Here is a 19,471-nt window from a genome sequence, read left to right on the forward strand (position 1 = left end):
GAAATTGGAGCTAACTAGTTTACTCAAGGTCACGAAGTTGGTGAACAGCTGGACCACTCTAAATATGGAGTTAACCAATATATTACACTCAGTCTCCTGTTTTATACAGATAGGGACAGTATATGATTGTTGCAGGTAGGGACAGTATATGGTTGTTGCAGGTTGTACATTTCTCTAAAAGAGACAGATGGGACAGCATAGTTGGGCTTCAAAACACAAATGAATGGTGGGAGAAAATCAATTTATCAGAGAGCCTGAGGTTGAAACTTCAGGGAGCTTCTCAACGCCATTTGAGCAAACCCATTGGATGCTAAGCTCCTCCAAGCACACACATAGGACAATTATATCTAATGTAACTGGAGGCACCCACCACTTCAGAGGGAAAGACATATTTTGGTCATTCTTTTGAGACCTCTCTTCAGATGAAACTCATAATGAAAAAATGTCAGGGGTGAGAGTTTTCAAGCCACAAACAGCCAAGTGCATATCTATTTCATGCCTGAGCTTGTGTCATTAGCCAGTGAATCCACTCCTCTAGGATGCAAACTTATAATAGCTTTTACTGACATGGGTGGGTATACACTGGATGAGGGAACAACAGAGGTGGGGAGTGGAGGTGGGGAAAGGAAGTTAATGTGGATCAGCCAGGTCCTGTTTGGTGTGGATTTTATATAGAATCTCATTTCCTCCTCACAGCAACTCCATGACATAAGCATTATTATGTCTACTTTACAGATTAGGAAACTGGGAATCAGTCACCTAACTAATAAGGGGTGAAACTGGGACTTCAAAACACCTGATGTTTTACTGTAGCATTCTGCATACCCATGTGAAGGTGGGAGGCATGTCAACTTCCACATGGGCTTAAGGAACAAAAGGAGAAGCTCCAGGTGAAGTAAGAACAGTCATATTTAGTATGCCAAAGCTAATTATATCCTTGATCCTCTTGGCATGAACTGCATAGGGAAAGAGAAACAGCTACCTGTGCCTTGGTAGTTCAGCCCTATGAGCTCTCCCCATCACACCTTCCATCTTATCCTAGATGCAGGGTACAAGGGACTACAAGCAGGGTTTGCTGCCAACTCGATTTTATGCTTCCAACCTCTGGCAGTCCAAAGATATAACTATGACCTCCCAGAACAAGAAAGTCCCAATCTTCTTATCTTACCAATCCAGACAGTGGAGCCCACAGAGATATAAAGACTTATTCAAGAGCAGGTACAGAGTTAGGACCACAACCACGAGTGGGACCTGAATCTTTTTCCAGGCAGGTTTTTTAGGAGACAATGAGGCTGGTCTTGGGAAATCAGCATTTCTATGCCTCATCTCCTAAATTCCTAGAGTTTAAGTCCAGTTGGCTCTTTCTTTCTATGCTCTAGAAGTTCCCATATGAAAATGTTAGGATGAATCATGAAAGTTGACATTTAGGAGATATGTTTATTTGGGAAATAAAAATCAATAGGATTGGCCTGGTGCAGTGGCTCATGCCTGTAATCCCAAGACTTTGGGAGGCCGAGGCAGGCACATCACCTGAGGTCAGGAGTTTGAGACCAGCCTGACCAACACGGTGAAACTCTGTCTCTACTAAAAATACAAAAAATTAGCCAGTGTGGTGGCGCATGCCTGTAATCTCAGCTACTTGGGAGACTGAGGCAGGAGAATTGCTTGAACCCAGGAGGTAGAAGTTCCAGTGACCAGAGGTCGCACCACTGCACTCCAGCCTGGGCAACAAAAGTGAAATTCTGTCTCAATAAAAAAGAAAAAAAAAAAAATCAATAAGACTAATGTAAAGAGTGATTGGGTAGAAAACAGAAGAACCATCATGAAGTCTGGATCACAAGTTAGAAATGCGTCAGGACTTTCAAATGTGTATCCAGAAAAATCCTGGCCCCAGGCTGTTTCAAAGTAGGCGACCTGATGTGGATGGTGATGTCCACCTTGTACCTTGCCCTGTAAAGCTTGGGTCTCTCTGCAGTGGGTTTCCACTCTGATTCGTAAACTTCCTGACCTTCCCACCAGAGAATTACAATCAGAGAACACAGGTCTGCTTCCTAGAACATACAGAACCTCTGTGGAAATAAGAAAAAGGTGCCCTATGCTCTGGGTCTTTAGCCTCATGGCTCAGTGAGTACAGCAGGTGCTAGGTTTCTGCTCTGACTTACCTTCTCCAGGCATGTCTTTGCATGGACTAAGTTGCACAACCACACGGGGCATCAACCCTTTCTCTCCTTCCAAGAACCCAGAGGAAGCAGTGGAATCTTTCCATCTGTCACACTTACAATTGCCCGCAGAATCCTACCAACCGAATCAGGTATGGCTACAGGAAAGGGAGTTACTCAAGCAGATGCAACTCTTAATGAGAATTGCTCAGTTTCTTCTTTTTTTGGAACAGAATTGCACTCTGTTGCCCAGGCTAGAGTGCAGTGGTGCAATCTCGGCTCACTGCAACCTCCGCCTCCCGGGTTCAAGAGATTCTCCTGCTTCAGCCTCCCAAATAGGTGGGATTACAGGCATGTGCCACCATGCCCAGCTAATTTTTTTGTATTTTTAGCAGAGATGGAGTTTCACCATGTTGACCAGTCTGGTCTTGAACTCCTGGCCTCAAGTGATCTGCCCACCTCGGCCTCTCAAAGTGCTGGGATTACAGACAGGAGCCACCACGCTCAGCCGAATTGCTCAGTTTCAAATGGAGTTTGTTCCACTTGTTTCTAGGATAGAGTCTGAAAAAAACCCACCTCATCTCCTGATGTTAGCATCTTTCAGACTTTCCTAAATTTAAAGTTGGCGTAGGATTCTTGACACCTTCTTATTGGAGGAGTGTCTAGCACCCATAGATCAAATAATGTCTGGTGAGTGAAGAGAAGATAAGGAGAAGAAGGGAGGAAGAGAGGGAGGGAGGAGAGGAGGGAAGGAGGAGCAGGGATGGGGAATCCTCTGTGACAAAGATCAAGTCTATGCGATGAGGTATACGGAATTTCAGCGTCTGCCCTGGGCCAGGCAGCATTCAGACAACTGATGTGTGATTAACTGGGCTAAGTGGTATGTCTATGTGGCAATGATTTTCATATGTCTCTCCCCACAATCCCTGTCTACAGGTCTGCAATTGTCAGACAATGCTTTAGTGGACGTGTTTGGCACCTGAGAGATACGAACACATCATTTAATAATACGTTTTCCGTGCATGATGCTTGACTAGTGAGCATTTATAGTTCATTGAAAGGTAGGTTCTTCCCAAATACATGTGTTATTCTCGACCACAGCATCTGACAATGAATGGAGAAAATTCCTAGAGTCAGGGCTACCAAATCCGGTGATGAAGGACAGAATGATATGCTGGGAGAGTAGAGAGAAGAAACTCTTGAGAACAAGTGGGAGCCATGTCAAGGACAGGGCCAGCCTTCAGGGAAGTTGGCAGTGGCATTACTGACATGCCATTCTGAGGCAATCAGGGTGTTCACTCTTCACAAAGCTCCAGTGCTTTGGGTTGTGAGGTGATGCAATGGGTTGCGTTTATCATTGGCACACTTATAATTATTATCTGCAATAACACTGCCAGCGTTATTAAATATTTGTTGGATTTCTTCCCTGTAAAATTGTCAACAGGTTCTTTGGGCTTAGGCTCCAAAAGACCAGCTCTTCTTAAAAATCCTTGCAGAGAGAGCTTTAAAAACTTAATAATATATCAATTTAGGATTTCGAGATTAAAGCAGATAGGATTTTATAGACCTTTTGAATAAGAAAAATAAAATCCATGCCTCAAATTTGAAAGATACCAAAGTGTATACTGAGATAAGTAAGTCCTCCTCTTACCCTGTCACCCAACCTTCCAACTCCCTTCCAAAAGGTATTTACTCCTTATGGAAAATCGTGTCTGAAAGGAAGAGAAGGGTTCTAGCTGAATAATCAGAACCTCAGTCAAGATCTTTGCAAGGCTACCCATCCTTTTCCGGCCAGCCTCCTTTATGTTCAGGAAGAAATACTAGCAATTGTTGATTGCTGACCCCGGTAGGAAAGTAGAAATTCAGATACGCCATTCAAGGCGCGAAGGACGAGGATACCAATGACTTCAATGTTACTGGATGTGAGAATTTATGGTTGTTAATTGACAATGGTAGAACCAAAATTCTGGTGTCAAAGCTAATGCCAAAAAAAAGTCACAGAAATCCCACAGAGATATAGCTCCTCTCAAGCCACATACACACACTCGGTGGCTCTGGGTTACATCCCCAGTAATTTGTTCAGGCTGCATGAGGTTTTTTTTTTTTTTTTTTTTTTTTTAATCTTTTGACACAGGATCTGGTTCTGTCACCTAGGAATGCAGTGGTGAGATCTTGGCTCACTGCAACCTCCGCTTCCTGGGCTCAAACCATCCTCTTACCTCAGACTTCCAAGTAGCTGAAACTACAGGCGTGCACCCACGTGCCTGGCTAATTTTTTGTATTTTTAGTAGAGCTGGGGTTTCACCATTTTGCCCAGGCGGTGTTGAACTCTTGAACTCAAGCAATCCATGTGCCTCAGCTTCCCAAAGTGTTGGGATTACAAGCATGAGCCACCGTGCTTGGCCTTAAACTTCCAGTTTCTTATTCCATCAACTTTTGACAGGGCCTCTTGACTCCCACTCTATATAATTATATTAATTCTTGTACACTATATTAATTCTTGTGCTTCCTTCCTTCTTCCATGTGCCATTAATCTCTATTTAATGTCTGCATACTTTTATTTTTACTTTGTCAAGCTGATAACATATGTATTCTGCCTGCCAAGACATCCTTGGTTTTTCCCTGAGATGACTCTAAAAGTTGCAAACCAAACAACATTTCCGTTAGCATGAACGTGTAAATATTGTCCAATGCTGGGCCAGGTAGCATATTAGGACTACATTTTCTTCTTCAATGTCATTATGCCTAGACTATATAAAATAAATTGTTCCTAACATCAAGGTCAGATGGCATCTATTTTCTTACATTATCAGCCAATTAAAATTATGCTACACTTTAGTTTGTTTGCCTTAAATAATATTTGTCTTATATTAATATTGCTACCCTAGCTTTTGCAGGAGTAATATTAATATTTAAATTACCTGTGTCTTTCCATCCATTTATTTCTAACCTTTCTGGGTAGTTTTGTTGTTGTTGTTGTTGTTGTTGTTGTTTTTGATGGACTTTTGCTCTGTTGCCCAGGCTACAGTGTAGTGACACAATCTCAGCTCACTGCAACCTCTGCCTCCTGGGTTCAAGTGATTCTCCTGCCTCAGCTTCCCAGGTAGCTGGGATTACAGGCACCTGCCACCTTGCCTGGCTAATTTTTTTTTTTTTTTTTTTTTTTTTGGAGACGGAGTCTCGCTCTGCTGCCCAGGCTAGAGTGCAGTGGCCGGATCTCAGCTCACTGCAAGCTCTGCCTCCTGGGTTTACGCCATTCTCCTGCCTCAGCCTCCCGAGTAGCTGGGACTACAGGCGCCCGCCACGTCGCCCGGCTAGTTTTTTTTTTTTTTTTTTTTGTATTTTTTAGTAGAGACGGGGTTTCACTGTGTTAGCCAGGATGGTCTCGATCTCCTGACCTCGTGATCCGCCCATCTCGGCCTCCCAAAGTGCTGGGATTACAGGCTTGAGCCACCACGCCCGGCCTACCTGGCTAATTTTTGTATTTTTAGTACAGATGGGGTTTCACCATGTTGGCCAGGCTGGTCTTGAACTCCTAACCTCATGATCCGCCTGCCTCAGCCTCTGAAAGTGCTGGGATTACAGGCATGAACCACCACACCCAGCCTGGGTAGTTTTGTTTTAGGTGTGTATCCCAGACATATAGAGCTAGAATTTTTACAAACTCAATTTGATAATTTTATTTTTATATAGAGGAGTTTAATTCATTTATATATTTTGCGATTGAAATATTTTAACCTAATTCTACCACTTAATTTGTGTTCTCTGTTTACTCTAATTTTTCTTTTCTTTTCTTTTCTTTCCTACTTGATACTTGATAAAATTTCTGGATTTGTTTTCCCCCTTAAATAAATAATTATTACAGATATTTCTTGGTGTTTTTTGTTGTTATTGTCGTTTGTTTGTTTGTTTTTGAGATGGAGTCTCCCTCTGTTGCCTGGCTGGAGTGCAGTGACACCATCTTGGCTCACTGCAACCTCTACCTCCCAGGTTCAAGTGATCCTCCGGCCTCAGTCTCTCGAGTAGCTGGGACTACAGGCACGTGCCATCACAGCCAGCTAATTTTTTTGTATTTTCAGTAGAGACAGGCTTTCACCATGTTGGCCAGGATTGTCTCGACCTCTTGAACTTGTGATCTGCCTGCCTCGGACTCCCAAAGTGCTGGGATTACAGGCGTGAGCCACTGTGCCCAGCCGATATTTCTATTTTTAAATTAAACTTTTATATACATCATGAATTCTACATGTTTCTTATTCATTTATAATAATTCAGTATTTGTATTATGCTCTTAACCCAAACACAGGTCTTAGGATGCTTAACAACCCATCAAATACTAGCTCTGTCTTCCTACTGTAATTTAGAGGTATAGCTTTAATTCTACTTTTTCTTTTCTTTCTTTTTTCCCCTAAAATTACTGGGCTTCAATTTATTTGAAAAGACACAGAAATTAGTATTTTTTAAGCAAGAAATAAACGTACTGACATTTTATTCATTGTTTCTTGTATTCCATGTCTTCCTTCTGTTTATTTATTTATTTTTTCTTGCTAAAGGACATCTTTAATAGTTCTTTTTTTGGGGGGGGACAGGGTATTGCTCTGTCACCCAGGTTAGAGTGCAGGAGCACAATCACTGTTCATTGCAACTTCTGCCTCCCAGGCACAAGCAATCCTCAGCCTCCCATGTAGCTGGGACTATAGACCTGTGCCACCACATCCAGCTAATGTTCTAATTTTTTTTGAGATGGTGTTTTACCATGTTGCCCAAGCTGGTCTTGAACACCTGGACTCAAGCAATCCTCCCACCTTGGCCTCCCAAAGTGCTGTGATTACAGGCATGAGCCACCATGCCTGAACTCTTAATGAAGCTCTATGGATGGTGAGTTCTTTTGCTTTTTTGCATATCTGGACATATTTTCCCCCCACCCTCATTAATGAACCATAGTATATCTAGGTGAAAAAATTCTGTGCACGTGGCTGTTTCTCATCACTGTCATTACTGTGTTTTCTGACGTCCACTATTGCTGATATTCAATTTGCTGTTGATCTGTCATTACTCTGCAGATAATCATTCATTTGTCTCTTTAAGATTATGTCTTAAAATCTCCTTAAAGCTTTGCAGTTCTATTGTTATGTAGCTTGGTATTTTTATTTATCCTGCTTGGCAGTGAAAATGCACATCTAATTTGTTCACTAAGTTCAGTTCCCAGTGCCTGGAACAAAACAGACACCTGATGAATATTTCACAAATAAATTAGTCTTTCTTCCGTTTTTTAGAAATCCTTAGCAATCTCCACTTCAAATGCTGCTTCTCTAAACAATTTCCATTTTCTTTCTCTGGAACTTTTATTAGATAATTGTTGGAGCCTCAGAATCTATTCTCTGTGTCTTTTAATGCTCTATCATGTTTAATCTCATGGTCTCTTTGCATGGCGTACTGAGAGTTCCTCAGTGATGTCTTCAATTCCTCATTTTCAGCTATGTCCAGTTTAGAGTGTATCTTTAATTATAACACTTTTTTATTCCAATGATGATATAATTTTTAATAACTTCATTGAAATGTAATTTTTTTTTTGTTTTTTTGAGACAGAGTTTCACTCTTGTTGCCCAGGCTAGAGTGCAATGGCATGATCTCGGGTTACCACAATCTCTGCCTCCCGGGTTCAAGCTATTCTCCTAATTCAGCCTGCCAAGCAGCTGGGATTACAGGCATGCGCCACCATGCCCAGCTAATTTTGTATTTTCAGTAGAAACGGGATTTCTCCATGTTGGTCAGGCTGGTCTTGAACTCCTGATCTCAGGTGATCCACACACTTCAGCTTCCCAAAGTGTTAGGATTACAGGCGTGAGCCACTGCGCCCAGCCAAGATTTAATTTATATACCATAAAATTCACCCATTTAAAGTGTTTAATTTGAATATTTTTAGTAAATTTATAGAGTTGTGGCTCCCTCACCACAATTCAGTTTTAGAACATTTCCATCACCCCAAAAAGATTATTTTTTTGAGATGGAGTCTCACTCTGTTGCCCAGGCTGGAGTGCAGTGGCGTGATCTCGGCTCACTGCACCCTCCACCTCCCAGGTTTAAGTGATTCTCCTGCCTCATCCTCTGAAGTAGCTGGAACAAGAGGCACCCACCATCACGCCCAGCTAATTTTTGTATTTTTAGTAGAGATGGGGTTTCACAATGTTGACCAGGCTGGTCTCAAACTCCTGACCTCAGGTGATCTGCCCGCCTCTGCCTCCCAAAGTATTGAGATTACAGGTGTGAGCCCCTGCGCCCGGCCGGTCTTTTGCATCCAGCTTCTTTCATTTAGCATAATGTTTTTGAGGCTTATCCATGTTGTATATATGAGTGGTTCATTCCTTTTTCAAATGATCATTAGTTTTGATTTCCATATTTTGAATAGGTTCTTTTAGATACCCATCTAAAATAGTTTCTTTTTTTTCCCGTTTTGTTTTAGGGAAGTTATATCTTAATTTATATATATTTTTACGTCTTCAACATACTTATGTTTAAGGCTTTGTCATACCATTGTATAAAGCATTCAGCTGGACTGGATTACTATTCCAATTGTTGATTTTATTGGCTATCTTTATTAGTAATACATTTGTTTTGGGGTTTTGGTGTATGGGTTTATTTTTAGTGAAAATGTATTGTTTCCTTCCTTCCTTCCTTCCTTCTCTTTCTTCTTTCTTTCTTTTTTTTTCTTTCTTTCTTTCTTTCCTTCTTTCTCTCTTTCTCTCTCTTTCTTCCTTCCTTCCTTCCTTTCTCTCTCCCTTCTTCCCTCCCTCCTTTCTTTCCTTCCTTCCTTCCTTCCCTCCTTCCTTCCTTCTTTCCTTCCTTCCTTCCTTCCTTCCTTCCTTCCTCTCTCTCTTTCTTTCTTTCTTTTTCTTTCTTTCTTTCTCTTTCCTTCCTTCTTTCAGAATCTTACTCTGCCCAGCCTCTTTTTCTGTCTTTCTCAACCCCTCTCCTTACCTTCCCTTGCCCATCAGTTTTTTAATTGCTTCTATTCCCCACTCTGGGTCTCTAATTCAGAACAAAGCCTCATAGCAGTGAATCAAAGAAGATATTAAAAGCAGGGCAGATCTAGTCATAACCATCGGGTGTTTGACTCGTCTCTTGGTGCAAGGCTATGGCCTTGTAAACCTTAGGCCTACAGCTCACTAGAACTTATGGTCCCAAGCAGCAGTTAAGCGCAGCTCATTTTCATTCTCTCTTCATAATATTGAGGGTGCCCCACCACTGTTCAGGTCTTTGAGCTTGTGCCTGGCTCCAGTCTCCTGTCTCCTATGGAGCATTTTCAATCCTTTTGCCCTATAAAAGCCAAACTACCAGCTACCTAGCTTCAGTCCTTTTCACTGTTTACAGTTTCCATTGCTCTCTGGATTTTGGATATCTTTATCTGGTAGTTGAGCCTAACTATATCTTTTGGTTTTCTTTTTCTTTTCCTTTTTTGTTGTTATTATTATTATTATTATTTGACAGAGTCTTATTCTGTCTCCCAGGCTGGAGTGCAGTGGCATAATCATAGCCCACTGCAGACTCAAACTCCTGGGCTCAAGTGATCCTTCCACCTCAGCCTCCTGAGTAGCTGAGACTACAGGCACATGCCACCACACCCAGCTAACTGTTTAATTTTTGTACAGATAGCATCTTGCTATTCTGTCCAGGCTGGTCTTGAGCTCCTGGACTCAAGCAATCCTCCTGCCTCGGCCTCCCAAAATGCTAGGATTATGGGCCTGAGCCACTGTGCCCAAGCCGTTTTGTTTTGTTTTTCATTAATTTATTTTTTTGAGATGGAATTTCACTCTTGTTGCCCAGGCTGGAGTGCAATGCTGCGATCTTGGCTCACTGCAACCTCCACCTCCTGGGTTCAAGCAATTCTCCTGCCTCAGCATCTCAAGTACCTGGGATTACAGGCACTCACCACCACACCCAGCTATTTTTTTTTTTTTTTTTTTTTTTTGTATTTGTAGTAGAGACGGGGTTTTGACATTTTGGCCAGGCTGGCCTCGATCTCCTGACCTCAGGCGATCTGCCTGACTCAGCCTCCCAAAGTGCTGGGATTATAGGCTTGAGCCACCGTGCCTGGCTGTTTTGTTTTATTTTTACAATTGCTATGTGTGGGGAGAAAAGTGAGTTGTTAGTGTTACAAACACACTGTACCATCATGATCTGAAAGTTTGTTTGCTTTATATTTGGGTTGTGACTTTTTTTTTTGGCGGGGGGCGGTTTTTTGAGACAGAGTTTTGCTCTTGTTACTCAGGCTGGAGTGCAATGGTGTGATCACAGCTTACCTCAACCTCCGCCTTCCCAGTTCAAGCGATTCTCCTGCTCAGCCTCCCAAGTAGCTGGGATTACAGGCATGTGCCACCACGCCTGGTTAATTTTTGTATTTTTAGTAGAGGCAGGGTTTCTCCATGTTGGCCAGGCTGGCCTCGAACTCCTGACCTCAGGTGACCCGCCCGACTCAGCCTCCCAAAGTGCTGGGATTACAGGTGTGAGCTACCACACCCAGCCCCTTGGCTTTCTTCTATATTTCTTAATTCTTTCCCCAGAATTTCTAATGGCTTTTATTCCTTCTCGATTCATCAATTTTCTAGACTTTATTTGGAGGCACACATTCTGAAAGATGTCTCAGGGGCATTCAGGATCAGAAATAGGTGAGCAGATCCTTAGGCTCAGCAGAACCTTTGTGGGTCTGTCTTTATATCTGGTTCAGGTGTCATTGGTATATGTACAGTGGAAAGTGACATGTAAGGCTAGCAAATGCCTCTCTACGTGGAGTGGTCAGGGTTTTGGATAGCCTGAAGAGGTTAGCTAGGTTCATTTTAGGACAAAGATAAAGTGCCTGGATATGGGTTTCTCTGGCCTAGATTTAATTGGCTGCTCCTGGTTAGAACAGTTCCCCTCTGAAACCTGCCAGGTAGTGCCAGTCTGCTCTACCTGGGGCTAGATAGCTGAGATATTTTAGGGCAGACAGAATGAGGAACAGAGAAGTGTTCATACCTTTAGTTCCCTTGTGTGTGAAATAAAATATCACCTACATGCCTGCCCAGGGCCTACAGGGTAGAGACAAAGAAGCTGGGTCTTCTTGTATCACATGAAGCAAGTTTCTAGGTCTGTCTCAGTTGCTTCAAGATCATCTCCTAAGGTTTAGCCTTCACCTTTCTTGGGCAGTCTTTCAAGTTTTTGTTTTGTTTTGTTTTGTTTTTTTGAGATGGAGTCTTGCTCTGTCGCCAGGCTGGAGTGCAGTGGCGCTATCTCAGCTCGCTGCAACCTCCGCCTCCCAGATTCAAGCAATTCTCCTTGCCTCAGCCCCCCGAGTAGCTGGGACTACAGACATGCGCCACCATGCCCAGCTAAATTTTGTATTTTTAGTAGAGACAGGGTTTCACCATGTGGGCCAGGATGGTCTTGACCTCGTGATCCGCCCTCGTGATCAGCCTCTCAAAGTGCTGGGATTACAGCTGTGAGCCACCGCACATGGCTGTCTTTCAAGTTATTAACTCTCACTTCCACATGAGGCTATTGTGGAAGTCACTGTTGTCTGGCTTCTGTAGGAGTAAGATACTCCCTAACACCACAGGGATAGAAGTAGAGCTTCCAATGATATGGGGAAGTAGGGAAGGCTTGAGAGGCAAGCTATTTTTCATAGCTTGATGATGCAGCCTGGCAATGCATAATATATTCTCCTTTATGAGGTGGTCTGGATAGAATTGGAGAGATGAATTATCCATAAGACTAGTAAATCCCAAGATACACTGAATGCTTTCCACAAGCTCTGCTTGTGTATGCGGACCAGTAATGAATCTGTGAGTCCTCAAACACAGATCTAGTGGTTAAGCCAATTCTTAACTATACTGCATCCAGGAATATTCATGTCAGTGATCTAGACTTTTAGAGTAGATCAGGAGGATGTCCCAGTAACAATACTCAATGTAATGCCATCATTAGCACTTGAGCTGGGAAGTCAGGTTTCTAGGTTCCTCCTAGCTCTGCTACTTATTAGCAGTGTCATCTTGAGCAAGTTATTTGCCTTCACTAACCTTCAGTTTGCTTTTCTGCCAAATGCAATTAACAGTAATACTTACCTCAAAGATTTGTTGTGAGGACTAAATGAGATAATCATGTAAAGTACTCAACACAGTGTTAGCATTGAGTAAGTATGTAATACATGTTTACAATTATTAATAGCTACCAGCTCAGAAGGCCCTTCTTGATGCTTATCATTAACCACTGGAAAATGCTGGTAGGAGGGTTATCCAAACAGTATAAAGATGTTCTCGGGACCAGGCGCGGGGGCTCACGCCTGTAATCCCAGCACTTTGGGAGGCTGAGGTGAGGGGATCACGATGTCAGGAGATCGGGACCATCCTGGCTAACACGGTGAAATCCCGTCTCTACTAAAAATACAAAAAATTAGCCAGGTATCGTGGCACGTGCCTGTAGTCCTAGCTACAGGCACTGTAGCCTCTGTAGGCTGAGGCAGGAGAATTGCTTGAATCTGGGAGGCGGAGGTTGCAGTGAGCCGAGATTGCGCCACTGCACTCCAGCCTGGGCAACAGAAAGAGACTATGTCTCAGAAAAAAAAAAAGAGGTTCTCAAAGGCCTAGGTGCAACATGGGACCCGAAGAGCCATGTTTGTTCATTGTTTTAATTGTAGGTACTCCAAAGATCCAGCTTCATAAATACCCATGTTCTGGAGTTGGTCTAGAAGATGACCATCAGTATGACTACGTGGTTGCATCAGATGGTGAATGCAAAGAAGATGCAATCATCTTGAACCAAGAGCTCCCTGTTCTACACCAAAGTGCCCCATTATTGCCACAGATTTGAGAAACACCTTAGATTTGGGTTTAGAAAAGGTATATAACAACACAATGGGAATATATTTCACAGTCACATTCATGTGTGCAAAATGGAAATGATTTCTTTATAACTCACTTTAGCTCGTGGGTTATTTCACTAATGATGGAAAACCTAACTCTGTAATACAAAGTAATCTCAGTTACTTGCAGTTTAAACTCAATGTTTTTTGGATAAATAGTCAAATTAGGATTTTCTACTTCTATTTCCTACTATCCCTTCTGGGGGAGTAACATGTAGGTTCTGAATGATCCAGGTCCTGGGTGGTCTATCATCCTGACTTTGGGAAAGGGGAACATGGTTCATGGGCTTCAGTAAACCACCTAGTTGGCTTCTTCTGAGATGAATAATCTGTGTTTCCCTTGCATTGGTTGCCTATCCTCCTACAGCCGTGCTGAAATGTCTGTGCCCCCTTGGCTCATCAGTCCCCAGGACCTCACAAGTCACTCTGTCTTCCTCATCCTGACCCCTCCAGGTCCACTGGCCTCACTTTCAGTCATTTTTTGTCCTTCTTTAGGGGGCATGATAGTTTTTTCTAATTAGATCTTTTAAAAATATGGTAAAATATGTATAAGAATTTTCATTTTAATCATTTTAAAGTGTACATTTCAGTGGCATTCTTGTTCATCTTTATATTGTCAAGCCACCATCAGCACTACCCATCTCCACAATACTTTCATCACCTCAAACTGAAGCTCAGTCCCTATTAAAGAATAGCTCTGTATTCTCCCCTCCCTCTAGCCCCTGGTAACCACTAGTCTACTTTCTGTCTGTATGAATTTGATTGTTCTAAATATTTCACATAAGTGGAATCCTACAGGATTTGTCCTTTTGCATCTGGCTCATTTCACTTAGCATAATTTTTTTTTTTTTTTTTTTTTTTGGAGGCATAATCTCACTCTGTCACCCAGGCTAGAGTGTAGTGGCACAATGTCAGCTCACTGCAATCTCTGCCACCCGGGTTCAAGGGATTCTCCTGCTTCAGCCTCCAGAGTAGCTGAGACTATAGGCGCGTGCCACCACACTCGGCTAATTTTTTGTGTTTTTAGTAGAGACGGGGTTTCACCGAGTTAGCCAGGATGGTCCCGATCTCCTGACCTCGTGATCTGCCCGCCTCGGCCTCCCAAAGTGCTGGGATTACAGGTGTGAGCCACCATGTCCAGCCTCACTTAGCATAATGTTTTATAGGTTCATCCATGTTTAGCATGTTTCAGAATTTCATTCCTTTCGAAGGCTGAATAATATTCCATTGTATGGATACATCACATTTTATTTATCCGTTTATCTATTGATAGGCATTTGCATTGTTTCCAGCTTTTGGCTATTGTGAATAAAGCTACCATGAACATGGATGTAAAAATGTCTCAGTCCCTGCTTTCAATTCTTTTGGGTAAATATCTAGAAGTGAAATTGCTGGATCATATGATAATTCTATTTTCATTTTATGAGGAGCCACCATACTGGGAAATTTGAAGGTTTTCCTGAAACTGCCTTTGCAAAAAGTATAACTGAGAAAATTATTACAGTGAAAAAGATCTGACCTAACCAACTCCATCTTGCCTCTAACCTCCAAAGTGTCCTTGTTCATTCCAGGGTGGAGGCCAAACTAACTTTGAGAGGAACTTAGTTTATAGTTTAACTTTGAAACAGAGAAGATAACAGCCCTTTCCCAAAACAAACTCCCTTTCTGCCTAGAGATTAGACTGGTTTTGTAGGACTAATAAATCAGCCACAAGATTAGATTTGGTTTAGGAGGCCTGTAGCTGGATGCTGCAAGATTCTGAACCTCTCAAATTTCTCCTGAGAATAACATCACTGTTATAAAACCTAAGATCAGTGCTTGAGATATTTTCCAGACCTTGCACTCAGTGGATCAGCTGGCACCAGCCAGATCAATACGTTGGCTCATCTGGTCTTGTGGTCCCTACTCAGGAACCGGCTCAGTGCAAGGGGACAGCTTTGACTCCTTATGATTTCACCTCTGACTCGACCAATCAGCACTCCCCACTTTCCAGACACCTACCCACCAAATTGAAAAACCCTGGTCTCTGGGTTTTCAGGGAGACTGATTTGTTTTAGTAATAATACAACTTCAGTCTCCCATACAGTTGGCTCTGCATGAATTATACTTTTCCTCCATTGAAATTCCTTGATAAGTCGGCTCTGTCTAGGCAGCAGGCCTAGACAGTATTCCTGGATAAGTTGGCTCTGTTTTGGCAGTGGGCAAGGAGAACTCGTTGGGCGGTTATGTTCCCACATCATTCAGGGGAGTGCAGGCCTCTTAGAAGCTGCCCTGAGACCCATCTACCTGGAGAGTACATTTAGTCATTGCTCCTCCTCAGATCAGGCTCTCTGCTATAGACAGGCTTCACCACCAATTGTGCCATGATACCAGGCAACACCTGGGGAGCTTGATGATGATTTTCCTGCTCTGAGAGCCCCCCTAATCCTCAGCAGAATAGCTGACGTGTTTCCCCGTCTCCTTCTTAGGACTCAGCTTGGAAGTGTATAAAGGAGAGAAACTACATCTATGAGGCCAAGTTCCTTCATGTCCTCTCCAATTCTTTCTCTTGCCAAGTGGTAGAAATTTTACTTCCTTTTGGCTGGGAAAACTGCTCGTGCATCATCTTATATTCTTCCACAGTCTGATAATTATGGTCTAAAGTTTACATTTGGACTTTGACTCTTGATTTTCAAAGCCAAGCTTCTGAACTTAAAAATACTTTCTCTTTCAAACAGCCCAGCTCTTGCAATTTAGAAATCTCTGCTTTCCAGCCTACTGTCTCTGCTATGAATTTCAAGAGTCTACTTGAGAACTCAAAGCCAAGAATTTGACTTTTGGAGGCCAGGCACGGTGGCTCAAGCCTGTAATGCTAGCACCTGTGGAGGCTGAAGCAGGAGGATCACTTGAGGTCAGAAGTTCAAGGCCAGCCTGGCCAACATGGTGAAACCCTGTCTCTACTAAAAATACAAAAATTAGCTGGGCGTGGTAGCGCATGCCTGTAATCCCGGCTACTCAGGAGACTGAGGCAGGAGAATCACTTGACCCCGGAAAGCAGAGGTTGCAGTGAGCTGAGATGGTGCCACTGCACTCCAACCTGGGCAACACAGCGAGACTCTCTCTCAAAAAAAAAAAAAGAATATGACTTTTTGTTCTTGGCTGTATAGGTAGTACCTTTTAGAAACCATTGCTGCCACCCCACTGATCTGGAGCGGGTAGCTTGATCCAGAAAGCACAACAGGAAAAAACTCTCTATGTCTCAAAATGAAACCACTCCCACAGGGTTGACAAGAATTGCATGCCAGGTTCAGGACAGAAATATAGTTATAATTAAGCATTAATCAGGCTGCACTTTGGTCCACTTCCTTGTTGCTAAAAGTCATGCAGCATTAGATGCTGACCATTTGCATCCCCATTGTTCCTATACATAGGGTCTCTGACATTAGGGTCACAAGGAGACTCATTGGCATCCCCATTGTTCCTACAGGTAGGACCTCTGACATTAGAATAATAAGGCTTTTGTTTAAGGATTATTTATGATCTTTCTCAGACCTTGAATTCTAGAGACCAGTTTGAAGACCGCCCACAGAAGAATGGGATCAGCGTAAGAATACAGCTTCTTCATCTCCTTATCCCATGACTTCACCCTGCACTCTTCAACCAATCCATCTCCACTCTTTGGCTCACTCCAAAAGCCTTAAAAAAAGTCTAGCTCCAAACTTCTTGGGGAGATAGATTAGTTACCTTCCATCTCCTCATTCAGTGGCGCTATGATTAAACCTCTTTCTCTGCAACACACAATCTATTGTCTCAGTGTATTGACTTGCTGTGTATTTCGGCAATGAACCTATTATGGTTACAAAAATATTGTATAGCTGCTAGCTTGGGTGTAACCCAGATCATGAATACAAACTATGTTATTTATTATTAGTGGCAACATGAGACCAGTCAGCCAGAGAAGCGACTTAAGTAGTTTCTTATTATCACAGTATAGTCTGAGGGTATCAGAGAGCTCAAGGAACTGAGCTCAAATTATAGGATCTTTATGCAGGTGGGAAGGGGATCACAGGCAAATATCAAGATCCTAGGCAAATACCAGCATTAAGAACCGGTACTTGGCCAGGGCAATGGTTCACTCACACCACCTGTAATCCCAACACTTTGGGAGGCTGAGGCGGGTGGATCACTTGAGGTTAAGAATTGACAAGACCAGCCTGGCCAACATGGTGAAACCCCGTCTCTACTAAAAATACAAAAATTAACCGGGTGTGGTGGTGCATGCCTGTAATCCCAGCTACTTGGGAGGCTGAGGCACGAGAATTGCTTGAACCTGGGAGGCAGAGGTTGCAGTGAGCTGAGATTGCGTCACTGCACTCCAACCTGGGCAACAGAGCGAGACATGAGACTTTGTCTAAAAAAAAAAGAGCTGGTACTAGTGGCTGGCTTTAACATGATTGGGCTGGCTAAACTGAAGGAGCCAGGAATAGCATCACACATCATGGAAGTAAACCACTTTACATTTAAAGTGTTCTAGCATCCCTTCATATAGTATCTAAGCCTGCAAGTCCTGCCCGCAACCCAGAGGCACTGATCCTTTGTATTTTGTACACTGATCCTAAAAGTAATTATTAGTAGGCCACTGTTTAAGAAGGAATTTAGATTTTTACATGTGTGTGCATGTTTACGTATAAAAGTGTATTTATTTTTAAATAAAATTTGCTTTTGTTTATTATGCCAAGGAACAACAATAACAAAATCCAGCTTTGAATCCCACAAGTACAACCACAGAAAAGCACCTAAAATTGCTGAAGGTTGATACAAGCTGATGAACAAGGCATTGTAATTTAGGATTCAGGATTCATCAGTTCTAGCTTTTGTCCTTGTCCTTTACTAGCTGTGGCTTTGGCTAGGTCCCATAGTCTTTTTCTGTGCTCATGTTCCTTCCTTCACTTACAAAATGAGGTCAATTACAAGGACCAGCCTCATTCCCAAAGCAGTTTTGTGGTTGTTGACTATTTAATTAGCAAGTATTTTAGTACTAATAATTAGCAACATAAACTATCTACTCTCTTTATTGAGAATGGGTGGAGCTGCAAATATTGTGTATCTGAAGTTTTTGACAAGAGGAAACTATGTAAGGGGTACTCTATTTTTGTTTATGCATTTATTTATTTATTTGGAGACAGTCTCCCTCTGTTGCCCAGGATGGAATGCAGTGGCACCATCTTGGCTCACTGCAATCTCCGCCTCCTAGGTTCAAGTGATTCTCCTGCCTCAGCCTTTTAAGTAGCTGGGATTACAGGCACGCCTGTCACACTCAGGAAATTTCTGAAGTTTTAGTAAAGATGAAGCTTCACCACGTGGGCCAGGCTAGTCTCGCATTCCTGGCCTCAAGTGACTCGCCCACCTCAGCCTCCCAAGGTGTTGGGATTACAGGCCTGAGACACCACGCCTGGCTGGGGGTACTCTATTTTAATGAGCACCAGTTCACAAGAAATAAACATTTCTGGCTCAGTGTAGTGGCTCATGCCTGTAAATCCAGCACTTTGGGAGGCCAAGACAGGCAGATCACTTGAGGCCAGGAGTTTGAGACTAACCTGGCCCACATGGTGAAACTCTGTTTCTACTTAAACTACAAAAGTAGTCAGGCGTGATGGCGGGTGCCTGTAATCCCAGCTACTCTGGAGGCTGAGGCAGGAGAATCCCTTGAACGCGGGAGGTGGAGGTTGCAGTGAGCTGGGATGGTACCACCGCACTCCAGCCTGGACCACAGAGGGAGACTCCATCTCAAAAAAAAAAAAAAGAAATAAACATTTCTGATGAGGTAGTGCAGACATTTAGTACCTTTCCATGAATACCCTTTTGGGGGAAAAATCTGAAATCTCGCGCCCTGAAGGGAAATGCAAATTAATTCTATCAATTTCATGATACCGTCTTTGCCATTCTTGTTGTATCTTCTTTGGTTTTGATTAATCCTATTGGGCTCTTTCCTCCCACACTTCTCAATGTTTGTAGAAAACAGGTCATAGAGATGAGTTTTTCCCAAGCAGAAAGAGGCACACAATCTTCTCAAAGTTAATGGGCACTGCTGTGAATGTTTCACACCATGTGACATTAGAATGGTTAACTATTCAATAACCTTCAGACAATGTTCCCCAAACACCCAAGTTTTGTCATCTGAAGGCTTGCAGTGTCCAACACAAGAGGAAATGGACCCTATTGGTGCTTGTGCATACCTGATCTAATCTGTTTCCACAACAGCCCTAAGAGTATTTTACATTTGAAGAAACTCAGTATTAAAGAAGTTTAAGAAACTTCTTCCTCATGACCACACAGCTAAAAAGTGACAGAACCAGGGCTCAGAATCAGGCCTGCATGACTCTAAGCCCAGGTTTTCCTGAGATAATATAGAAAAACTACTCAAGACAGTCCCTGATTCATA

General features: G+C 42.7%; 1 long non-coding RNA gene across 2 annotated transcripts; it reads left to right on the plus strand.

Moving 5' to 3' along the window:
• The first annotated feature begins 2,441 nt into the window (after nt 1–2,441).
• On the plus strand, nt 2,442–13,903 carry LOC111535662. Of its 2 annotated transcripts, none has more exons than XR_002729527.1 (3): nt 2,442–2,498; nt 3,096–3,220; nt 12,826–13,903. It is a non-coding gene; the product is annotated as an uncharacterized LOC111535662 (long non-coding RNA). The 2 variants fall into 2 exon arrangements; XR_002729530.2 differs by lacking the exon at nt 2,442–2,498 and adding an exon at nt 2,667–2,849.
• Nucleotides 13,904–19,471: the final 5,568 nt, after the last annotated feature.

Source organism: Piliocolobus tephrosceles, chromosome 14 (genome assembly GCF_002776525.5).
Source record: "Piliocolobus tephrosceles isolate RC106 chromosome 14, ASM277652v3, whole genome shotgun sequence".
NCBI classification, from domain to species: domain Eukaryota; kingdom Metazoa; phylum Chordata; class Mammalia; order Primates; family Cercopithecidae; genus Piliocolobus; species Piliocolobus tephrosceles.